Genomic DNA, 10143 nt, shown 5'->3' with positions numbered 1-10143 from the left:
GATGGCAAGTCAGATCCGAGTATATCACCTTAGAGAACACACCAGCTGAGCGGCTCTCCTGCGTGGGTCTCTGTCCCCGGCATGGTCACGTGTGCAGAGTCCTTCATCTTCTCTCAGGCATGGCAGTGCCACCCCAGCATCCCCCCATTGACCAGAGCTGGGCTCCGGGGTACGCAGGCCTGGGTGCCGCTCTGGTGGAGAAGGTGGGTCTGTAAGGAGGTCTGGGGGTCCGTGGTCGCCCTGCGTGGGAGGAAGGCCAGAACACCTTGCGTTGGGGCTTGCGGGGAGAGGGAGCATGAAGCCAGGGAAAGGAGGGATTCGCGTAGCTCTCCGAAAAGCTTCTTCCTGCCCCTGCCTGAAGCTCTATGGCAGTATAGGCAACCAGCACGAGGTTTGACAGGAAGGGTTATTAGCTGGTGCGAAGCAGGAGGACAGTGAGCTTCGCACTGGCTGTGATTGATGGGGACAGGCCTGGAGGGCCCCCAGCCATAGCAGCCTGTGACTCGGGAGGTTGGAGTCGAATCCCCTCTGGTTCTGAGGGGCCGGAAGGATGTGGTGAAGCTGTGGTCGGTGATGGACAGGGCGAGATTGGCTGCAGGCTCCCGCGAGGCTGGGTGCTCCTGCCCAAGTGGACCTCGCTCAGGAGGCTGCTCAGAGGCTGCTGCCCTTCCTGCGTTTGTGCTGCTCGGCGGCCTGTCCCTCCGGGGAGCCCCCGGGCCCTCTGGTCCAGGAGACACCTTGCTTCTCTCCTTAATCTGAGTCCCTGGCTGGTGGTGGGGTAGCTGAGAGGGTCAATGAGCTAACGCAGCAAGAGCGCCAGACGTGCTGTGAATTGAACTGTGTTCCCCAAACCTGTGCTCGGTTCAGTCCCCAGGCCCTGGGGCTGTGGAAGCAGGGTCTTTGCAGATGGCAGATGAGGTGGCTGGGGTGGGCAGGTCTCTGGTGTCCTCGTGGGAAGAGGAAATCAGGACATAGGCGCGGAGGGACGACTCTGGGTGAAGAGCAGGCAGGCTGGAGTGATGGGCCGCCAGCGGAGGGACGTGCAGGGCTGCCGGTGGCTGGAAGGGCAGGGGGAGGAGGGAATGGACACCTCGGGTCCAGCCCGCTCACCTCCTGGGCTGCGAGGGGCAAACCTCTGTCGTCCTGAAGCACTCGGTTGTGGCATTTGTTACGGCAGCCCCAGGAAACCAATACAGGACTCGAGCACCGGTTAGCAGTTCGAGGAATGGGGTGGAGCGCCCTGCGTCCTCCTCTTCACTCGCCCACACGCTTCCGCGCTCCTTGCCGAGGCACTGCATCCATCTGGAGCAATTTTCAGATGCTGAAGCCGCTGGTAGTTGGTTATATTTCGTTGTTGTTGTTCAGTCGCTAAGTCATTCCTGTTCTGCGACCCCATGGACTGCAGGGCACCAGGCTTCTGAGTCCTTCACTGTCTCCTGGAGCTTACTCAAACTCATGTGCATTGCGTCCACAATGCCATCCAGCCATCTCACCCTCTGTCGTCCCCTTCTCCTCCTGCCTTCAGTCTTTCCCAGCATCAGGGTCTTTTCCAACGAGTCAGCTCTTCACATCAGGTGGCCAACGTATTGGAGCTTCAGCTTCAGCATCAGTCCTTCCAGTGAATATTCAGGGTTGATTTCCTATAGAATTAAGTCATTTTTTGTTCTAAACATGCATTAAAAAGTATGTGGACTTTTTCTCACTTGGTTGAATAAAGTGTGTGTCTAAGTGTGTTCCAGATGGCTGAAATTCTTCTAGTAACAGCACCGTTTGTGAGTGTCATGTAATATCCAACCAAGGGTCTTTTAAAATAAATAGCTGGAGATGTTTATTGAACCAGTAGAGTTGGGTTCTTTTCTTTCTCATGTGAAGTACCTTTTTGATAGGATTGGCAATTTAAACCTCCCTCCACCCTGACCCCAGTTGAGTCAACGAGACTGCAGATTTCTTGACTGAAGCCTCTGGACTCCAGAGTGCACTGAGGTAGGTGATTAAGAAATTGTTTCCCCCTTAGTGTTAAGCCTGGGGCTTCCCTGGTGGCTTAGACAGTCAAGAATGGTTTGATCCCTGGGTCAGGAAGATGTCCTGGTGAAGGGCATGGCAGCCCACTCCAGTACTCTTGCCTGGGAAATCCCACGGACAGAGGGGCCTGGCGGGCTACAGCCATGGAGTCCCAAAGCATCGGACACTGAGCAACTAACCCACTCAGTTAAGACTAAAGTCTACCAAGTGTTTCTCATTGACTGTCACTTATTTTGAGTTACAAAAGGCAGACATCTTTTGAGCCCATGCATTTCAATGGAGGTTTCTAGAATGCTGTGTTTTGTGGGAGCTCAGAGAGGGCTGAGCTAGGGTGTTGTCTGGTCTAGTTCTGAAGGCAATCAGCAGGAAATGCTAACTTCTCTGCCTCTTCTTTAAATCAGGAAAACAGCAACCATGACATTTCTCCTCTTTCTCATCTCAATAAATCCCTGTTAAATACAGCAAGTTCCCACCTCCACGAAACTCCGAAAACCCTCGGGAGTGATGGGTAAGTTGGGTCCCTACCAGAGACAGATAACTGAGTTGTCCACCAAGATCAGAAAAGGCTGGACCCAGCGCCTTCTGGGCCAGGTGGCGGGACCCAGATGTGCGTGGCACTCGGGGAGGAGCGGTCCCCAAGGGAAGCGCTGAGAGCAGGGCCTCCCCTAGGAAGCGGGGTGTGGCCGAGAGGCCCCTCCCACACTGCAGCCTTGGTCACTGGTCACCGGTCAGAGCCGCCGACCCAGCCTGGAGGCCTCACCCAGCCTCCCAGGGGCAGCTCCTCGGGCCTCAGACCCAGGTGCTCGTCTCCAGAGCGGCCTGTGCTGTGGCTCCTGTCTGACGAGCAGTGTCTCTGGGTCCCTGCCTCCTCATACAGGTTCTGACCTCTGTCTCGTTCTGACCAAGGTGGTGGGTGTGATGGCCTTGCGGGTCTTTGCAGAAGAGGAATTCTGCTTAATGTGTCTTCTATGTTTATAACCTTTTAAGATGATTGTAAAATTGTCTTGTCAGATCTAACCAATTCCAGAAGTGATTTCAAAATATCCTACAGTATTTTTTTTCGAGTTTATCTCAGATCGGCTGATGACGAAAGCAGCCACGGCCGTCCGAACGTCCCAGGAAGCGGCTCATTTCCTGCTGAGCTTCTGGTCATCTAGCTTGCTTTCTCGTGACTGTCTTAACCACCCTCTCTTCTCCCTGCCTTTTCAGCACATCTTTCTGATGATCGTCGGCTTTGTCACAAGGAGAGACAGCATCACAGAAGCTGCGCTCATCAAGGACGGCCCAGGCAGAGATTCTCAAGGACGACATGCCTAAACGTACGTGAAGTGTGCTTTTGAACACCTGGAGAGGTGAGGCTGGAGGAGACAACTCTGTGTTTCTCACTGGCCTCCGGGTCCCGCCCCACAGGATGCCCCACAGACTCGGAGCGGACTGCGCAGTGACCACAGGTGACCTCGAACTCTCAGTGTGGTTTGCAATTACAGCTCTCAGGAGTGGATGGGCACTGGGGGCTCAGAGCCTGGTGATCCTCCCTGAAAGCAAGGGGTGATTCAGCTGCTCCTCCCACCCACCCCACACAACAGCAAGGCACGCAGCATCCCACACACACTCCCGGGGAGGAGGAGGACAAGCAAGCCCTATGTTGCTGAAGACAGAGACAGAGGAGGAGAGAGAAAGCGCGAATCAACCCCAGGAGCTAGACTTAGCGTGGCTTTTGTAAACTGACAGGCAGCTTGTGCGGCTCAGGAGCCCCTTCTGGCCAAGCCCCACTGCCTGCTGTTCTGAAGACCTGCCCTGCACACCCCCGACTCGCCCCAGCTGGATGGGAGTGAGGACGTGCTGACCGGTGTCCCCGCCTCAGTCCCTTCCAGGTGGAGCCAGGCTCGTCCTGGCTCGGCGGGTGAGTCCCCCTGCCGCTCCTCAGGGGCGGCCCTGACCGCCCACCACCCCTCCCCACAGCTGTCTGCAGACCCCCTCCGCACCCCTTCTATTTAGTCCAAGCCCCAGGCCCGGGTTGGCCTCTGGGAGCCTCTGAGCGCACGCAGGACAGGCTAACCCCTGGGCCCCATCTCCAGGGCCCTGCAGGACTGCACGGGAAATGACAAAACTCGCCCTCTCGGCACAGCCTGAAACTCTTCTCCAAGTGATTCTGCCGTAGAGACCACTCCGACCCCAGGCCTTCACCCCTCCCAGCGCCGAGGGGGGACGTCCGTCAGGAACAAGCCTCGTGCCCTTCACAAGGTCACCCAGACCACTGAGGCGGGGTCTGCCTCCATGAACCAGGAGGGGCCGTCAGCTCAAGGTGAGACCAGGCGCCGGCATCTCTGACTCCCATTTTCTAACAAGCTCAACGAGTCTACTTGCAGGGACGGTTCTGTTGAGATGACAAACACTTGCAGGGGTGTTTAAAGAAGAAGAGATAGAAACTCGGCCCCCGCGGAGCGTCGTGCGGTTCCCCCACTTCTCGCTTCGGAGCTGCTTCCTCGGGCCGGGCCCTCCCCTCCCAGGGCCCCAGGTGAGCCGGACCCCACTGCCCAGTCATCACCCACAGTTGGCCTTGATTGACTATACACAGAAGAAGAAATATTAAAGGAGTGGGGGGAAAGGGCCGGCCGAAATGGATGTGTTTGCTTTTTTCCACTTAAATCATATTGGGTTGAGGAGGAGCAATTATGGAAAACAGCGGGGAAGCGAGCTTTTCTTGTAACCGTTCCCATGGCTCTCCGAATCCCCCCCAGAGGAACTGGCGGTCCCCACAGAGGCACAGAAGCTGCTAAAATCCCGGGTGGTCTGGGTCCAGCTTCGTGGCCCCCAGCGTTCTGAGAGTGACTGCATGTGTGGCTGTTACCAGCACAATTTGGGGTTTGTGTAGTGTGGTTTAATTCACAAAAGAAAATTCCTTTAATCAGGCAACAGGAATGCTGTCCTGCTCGGAGCGCACCGGGGCCCTCTCTGATGAGCCTGGTCGTGTCTGGGGGTGTGTTAGGACCCCTTTCCAGGCCTGCCGTAGACTGGAGACGCTGCTGTGGCCACGATCCCCTTGTGCCTTCATGGCAGACCAGTCACCTGGGGACTCGCTTCCAGCATCTGCGCCTGTGCGGGGCCCCCACCTGTGCCTGTGGGGGACCCCACAGGACCCCCGACGAGGGTCTCCTTCACGTGGGATCTCAGGTGGCGCCTCGGGAGGGGGGTCTGCCTGGGGTCAGCGAGGTGTGGGGTGCTCGACCTGCCCCTCCGGGGTGCCCGTGGGTGCAGGCCCCTGGCCACAGGGCAGCGGTCACTGTCAGCTGCCCCTGGGGGACTGTACCAGGCTGCTGGTGCCTGTCAGAAATACGCTCGATGGACGAAGATGGCCCTGGCGCCTGGGCCGTGATGGCGGCTCACCAGCAGCCTGACTGCCTCCGAAAGGGGATGCCTGCTCTGTGCTTGCTACAGGCGTGCTGCCCCCGCCGGGGCTCTCAGAGGATGACCTGTGCCCTCTGGAGGGAAGGCTGCCCGGACGGTCCTGCAAAGTAAACGCACCATTCCAGGCAATTCTCTGTCGTTTCCACACAGAAAACGATTTCTCCAAAACTTTTGATTGGTAGGACAAAGGCGATGACCTCCTTTTCTGGTAGGAAAAGGATAGTGATGATAATACAGTAAATAGAAGAAAGGAGGAAAAGTGTCTTCAGGGCTGGAGTTCACGGGGTATTTGAAAGCAGCGATGGACGCCAGTGGGAAGCGGGTGGGAGGATCCTTCTGGAAACGTCCGCTCTCCCCAGTCCCATTTGTCTGAGGGCTCGAAGGCGTGAGGACAGCTGACTGCCGCCCCACTGGTCCAGGAGGAGTTGCCTGGTTGTCAAGACTACATCCATGTTAATTAATCTCTCAAAGACGGGTTTAGGAGAAGAGATTAGAAGTCTGCACTATTTTGTTTAAGAAGCGGAATTTTTAATAGACAAAAGCCCAGCATTTTAGACCCGCTCTTGTTTTGGACCTACCTTAGGAACCAAGCTTAGCGGCAGGAGGCAGGGCAGGGTGCGGGGAGACGCACTCGGGCCGGGCTCTGGGACCCCAGCCCCGGACACGCACCTGCCCTCCAGGGGTTGCTTCCACAATGCTCTCAACGGACGCACGCGTTGGAACATTTTGGCCCCAAACGAGTGTCCAGTGCAGGAGGACGTGGTCCTTTGGTTCCCTCCCCGTGTCCCCAGGCTTTGTCCATCTCTGCGGAGCGTCCACTCCCAAGAGCCTGACCCTGTGGGACGTCTCTGCTGTCAACGCCCTCTGTCTACCCAAGAAGGGGGCTGGGGATTGGGAGGTGTTTCAGCTTCTCCATCAGTCGGGGACCCTCGGAAGCAATTACGCGCCCAGCAGGTTCAGGGAAGGGGAGCTGTGAAAAGTGTGCTGGTGGCCGGCAAGGCTGGCGTGGGCCCCCGGGGAGCGGGCGCCACCTCAAGTTGCAGAAGGACCCCGATGGGCAGCAGTGGGTGATGCCTGTGGACCCTATCCTGGGACTGACCAACTCTCTGACCAACTCTGAAAGGGGACACAGCCCGGGAGTCCCCGATGCACGCTGTGTGTGCCAGGGCAGGTTCCTCCCCTGAGCCTCGGCGTGTGCACTCCAGCGGGACACACCCCTGGGACCCTCCCGTGCCCTTTCCCCCGTGTGACCCCGAGGGCCTGCACCCGTTCCCCCGTGTGACCCCGGGGACACTCCTGTGCCCTTTCCCCCCTGTGACCCCGAGGGCCGGCCTCGAGCTTCCTTGCATCAAAGAGGCCTGAGGACTACGCTCAAAACATGATCCAAGGTATTTCCCCTGAAGCCTCTGAGTGACGCCTGCATCCAGAGGAGGACAGGCCTCCCAGCACACCTGCCACCCAAGAGCCCCACAGGAAGGGGTGCCACGCCAGCAGCTGGAGGAAAGGTCTGGGTCCACAGCATTGTGCTAAGAGCCGGGAGAAGATGCCCGCTCCCCCCAGGGACTGGGGTCCCGGAAGTGACAGGGCTTGCAGCCCAAGCGTCTGGGGTGGGAACCAGGGACCATGAACCAGGCCACGTGTTCTCCCTGGAGGTCAGAGGCTGGGGGCCCGGCCAGTCGCTTCTTCCCCCACCTCCTGCAGTTCCGGGCAGTGTCAGTGACTCTGGGGCCCCCGTGGACGCCTGAGCCCGTCTCCGCCTCCGTCTTCACGTGGCTTCTCCGTCCCTGCGTCCACACCTCTGTTTACAAGGACAGAGGTCGCCGTGGCGTGTGCTTAACTGCTTAGTCGTGCCCGCTCGTTTCCACCCCGTGGACCACAGTGCACCAGGTTCCTCGTCCGTGGGCTTCTCCAGGAAGAATACTGGAGTGGCTTGGCATTTCCTGCTCTAGGCGGTCTTCCCAACCCAGGGGTCGAGCCCGCATCTTCTGCATTGGCAGCAGCTTCTTTACCACGGAGCCACCTGGGAAGCCCTGTTTTGGGTTATGGCCGCCCTGACAACCTCACCCTAACTTGACTCCCTCTGCAAAGGCCCCATTTCCAAATAAGGCCGTGTTTCTGGGCTCTGAGGTTCCCACCGCACATGCCTTTCTGGGAGACCTAGCTGGATCCCAACACGTGTGCAATGGCCCTGCCCTCCAGCCACAGTCTCAGCAAGCCTCCCGAGTCCTGCACACGCCTCTCCCGGAGCGGTCTGAACTTCCATTAAAAACAAGGAAAAATATCACAGCAGGAAGCACGTTTGTTTTGTAATGTTTCACCTCTCATAGAGGACAAAATTATGCAAGGGAGCTGAAATGTTCACCTTATCAGCAATTTGTGTGAGATATCGAGTTCAAACTTTTGGGCAAGAACGTCTGACTTGTGGCCTTTGACCCCATAACACTTTCAGGATTTGAGAAAATGACCACCCGTTTTGGGGAGTTGCACACAGAGCTTGCCACAGCATTCCCTGTCATATTAAAAGATGGAAACTTTCAAGTTCAACAGAGGAGCAGGCCTCCCTATTACAGGGTGATCACAGATGGGGCTGCACTGCTCATACGCAGCACTGAGTGAAAAGCGAACAGTCTTAACGTGAATAACCTCCCGTGTATAAACACACACACGTAAAACCTGAAAGAGAACGACCGAGATGCTAACCCAAGTACTCTCTGGGTGGCACAAACATAAGTCATTTAAATTTCTTCCATACACCCTCCTGTATTTTCTTAATTCTCTACAGTAAATAGAAATTATATTTATATAGAACAAAAAGGCAGGAAGCATTATTTCAAAATAAATACAGGTTATTTTCTGACAGCCACAAAAAATGGGGAACCAATCAGAACAGCTTTGCCTTTGATGGCTCTTCAGGACACGCACATTCTAGGACCGCCTGGGAACGAAAGGGCCCGGATCCCATGCGGTGGAAGCCAAGTTGGGAAAAATCAGCGGAAAAGGGGCTCTGGAGCCATCTTGAAGCGCTTTTCTGTTGTGTTTAAGTGTCTCCTGAGGGCCGTGCGCCTTGGGGCTGAGTGGCAGCGCTGGTCGCGGAGCCCTCCCGGACCTTCAGGACCCTCGCCTCAGAGCTGGCCTGCAGGTGTCCCAGTCCCTGCGTGCACGGAAGGCAGAGCGCACGGGGGCGCCTGGAGCAGCCAGGGCTCCCGGAGGGGCGCACTCAGCAGTGGGGCTGGCGTCCACTCTCCATCCAGCCAGCCCTCCCCTCCCTCAGCACTGCCCCGGCTCCAGGACAGCGCTCCAGCTTCAGCGAGCAGCTGGAACGTCCCCATGGGCTTGGAGCCCGAGTCTGTCTCGGGGCGTCCGGGGCACCTCAGTCCACAGGGACCCGCTGACCTCTCCAGTGTCGATGTCCAAGGGGTTTTGTCATTTCCCCTCTGAAGGGCTTCCATCCTCTCAACGCAGAATGCTGAGACTGGAGCTGGCTGGGAGGGCCGGAGGGAAGGCCAGAGGGCTGGCTTTGGTCAGTGGGTCAGTGTCTGCAAAATGGTGAGACCCTCGCTTCCCCCACCCCCATCACTCCATAAAAAGAAAATGCTCAGACTCTGATCCCTGTCATGCGGCCACTCATCACTGAAAAAGGATTATAGGTACAAGTAGACAACTGAACTATCTTGAAAATGTGGGCAAATAAATCTTGGTTGTTTTGAATTCCAGGCTGGTTCTTCAACTTCCTGGAGAAAGGTGGTTTTCTGAGATTCAGGGGTTGAGAGCTGTGTATCCAGGGGCCAAGAGGACACTGTCTCTGGTCCTTTTCTACCAAAATGTATTTTCATTCACACTTTTTTTTAATTGTCCCATTATAATTTAGAAGTATTCTCAAACACCCCTAAATCAATACAGTTAAAAAAAATCAAAACTTCAAAGTGAAAACCAGGGTTCTCAGTTTTAAAAATAGAATTTTATGTGCCTCCTTCATGTTTCACATCTGATTTAAAATAACTATGTCACACAAGGGAGTTACAGGCTCTGAAACCTCGGCTCCCCAGGTTCGGCTCTCGGGCACAGCTCTCTGTGAGTCTGTGGCGGCTGGCATGGGGCACACCGTCCAATGCTCCTCCGGGGGGCCCGCCACGCACAGTGTGGGAAAGAGAATAAACTTGTCTGAAGCTCTCTCCTTGTCATCTCCATCATCAACGTCATTAACAAGCGCAAACCACGTACCGCCTGAGCCTCACACTTTCTGTGTAAACGCAGAAGCTTAGAAAGGTGAATTAGGGCGGTGACATTCTGCAGTCACCAAGACCTGGCCTGTCCCTCCGTCCCTAGAACTGAACCACACCACCACGGCCATCCTGCAGAACGTCACCCACACGTGGCCAGGAAGCCTCACTTTCCTTCCTGCCCAGTGGTGTGTGGTGAGCACAGGACCAAGCCGAGGAGGCTCACCGCTGCTTGCAGAGGTGATTTTGTGTAGTCAGGCGCTCACTGGGCACGGTCCTAGCACAGCTTGAACTGTAAGCGATGGTTGAAAACTGCTCCTCCAAATCCTGGGGCCTCCCTGGGGCCTCTGCGGGCTGGGGGTGCTCGGGGTGGGGGGCAGAGGGCATGTGGGGGCATCCAGCCCCACCCCCTCTCAACAGTGCCTCCCCGGGCTTTCCCCCTGGATTTAGCTTGGAGAGAGGATATCGTGGCTAAGATGTTTGAGAAACACTG

The 10143-nt window shown here is 56.5% G+C and overlaps 1 long non-coding RNA gene across 3 annotated transcripts; it reads left to right on the top strand.

Annotated features, from left to right (window-relative positions):
- Positions 1-2767: 2767 nt before the first annotated feature.
- LOC138989193 (uncharacterized) lies at positions 2768-9783 on the top strand. Of its 3 annotated transcripts, none has more exons than XR_011465446.1 (4): positions 2768-2899; positions 3232-3473; positions 3754-3925; positions 4101-9783. It is a non-coding gene; the product is annotated as an uncharacterized lncRNA (long non-coding RNA). The 3 variants fall into 3 exon arrangements; XR_011465445.1 differs by lacking the exon at positions 2768-2899 and having other exon boundaries at positions 3171-3341; positions 3433-3473; XR_011465447.1 differs by lacking the exons at positions 2768-2899; positions 3232-3473 and having other exon boundaries at positions 3483-3925; positions 4101-4327; positions 4425-9782.
- Positions 9784-10143: the final 360 nt, after the last annotated feature.

Source organism: Bos mutus, chromosome 9 (assembly GCF_027580195.1).
Source record: "Bos mutus isolate GX-2022 chromosome 9, NWIPB_WYAK_1.1, whole genome shotgun sequence".
Taxonomy (NCBI): domain Eukaryota; kingdom Metazoa; phylum Chordata; class Mammalia; order Artiodactyla; family Bovidae; genus Bos; species Bos mutus.
This window is presented reverse-complemented; position numbering and strand designations above follow the sequence as displayed.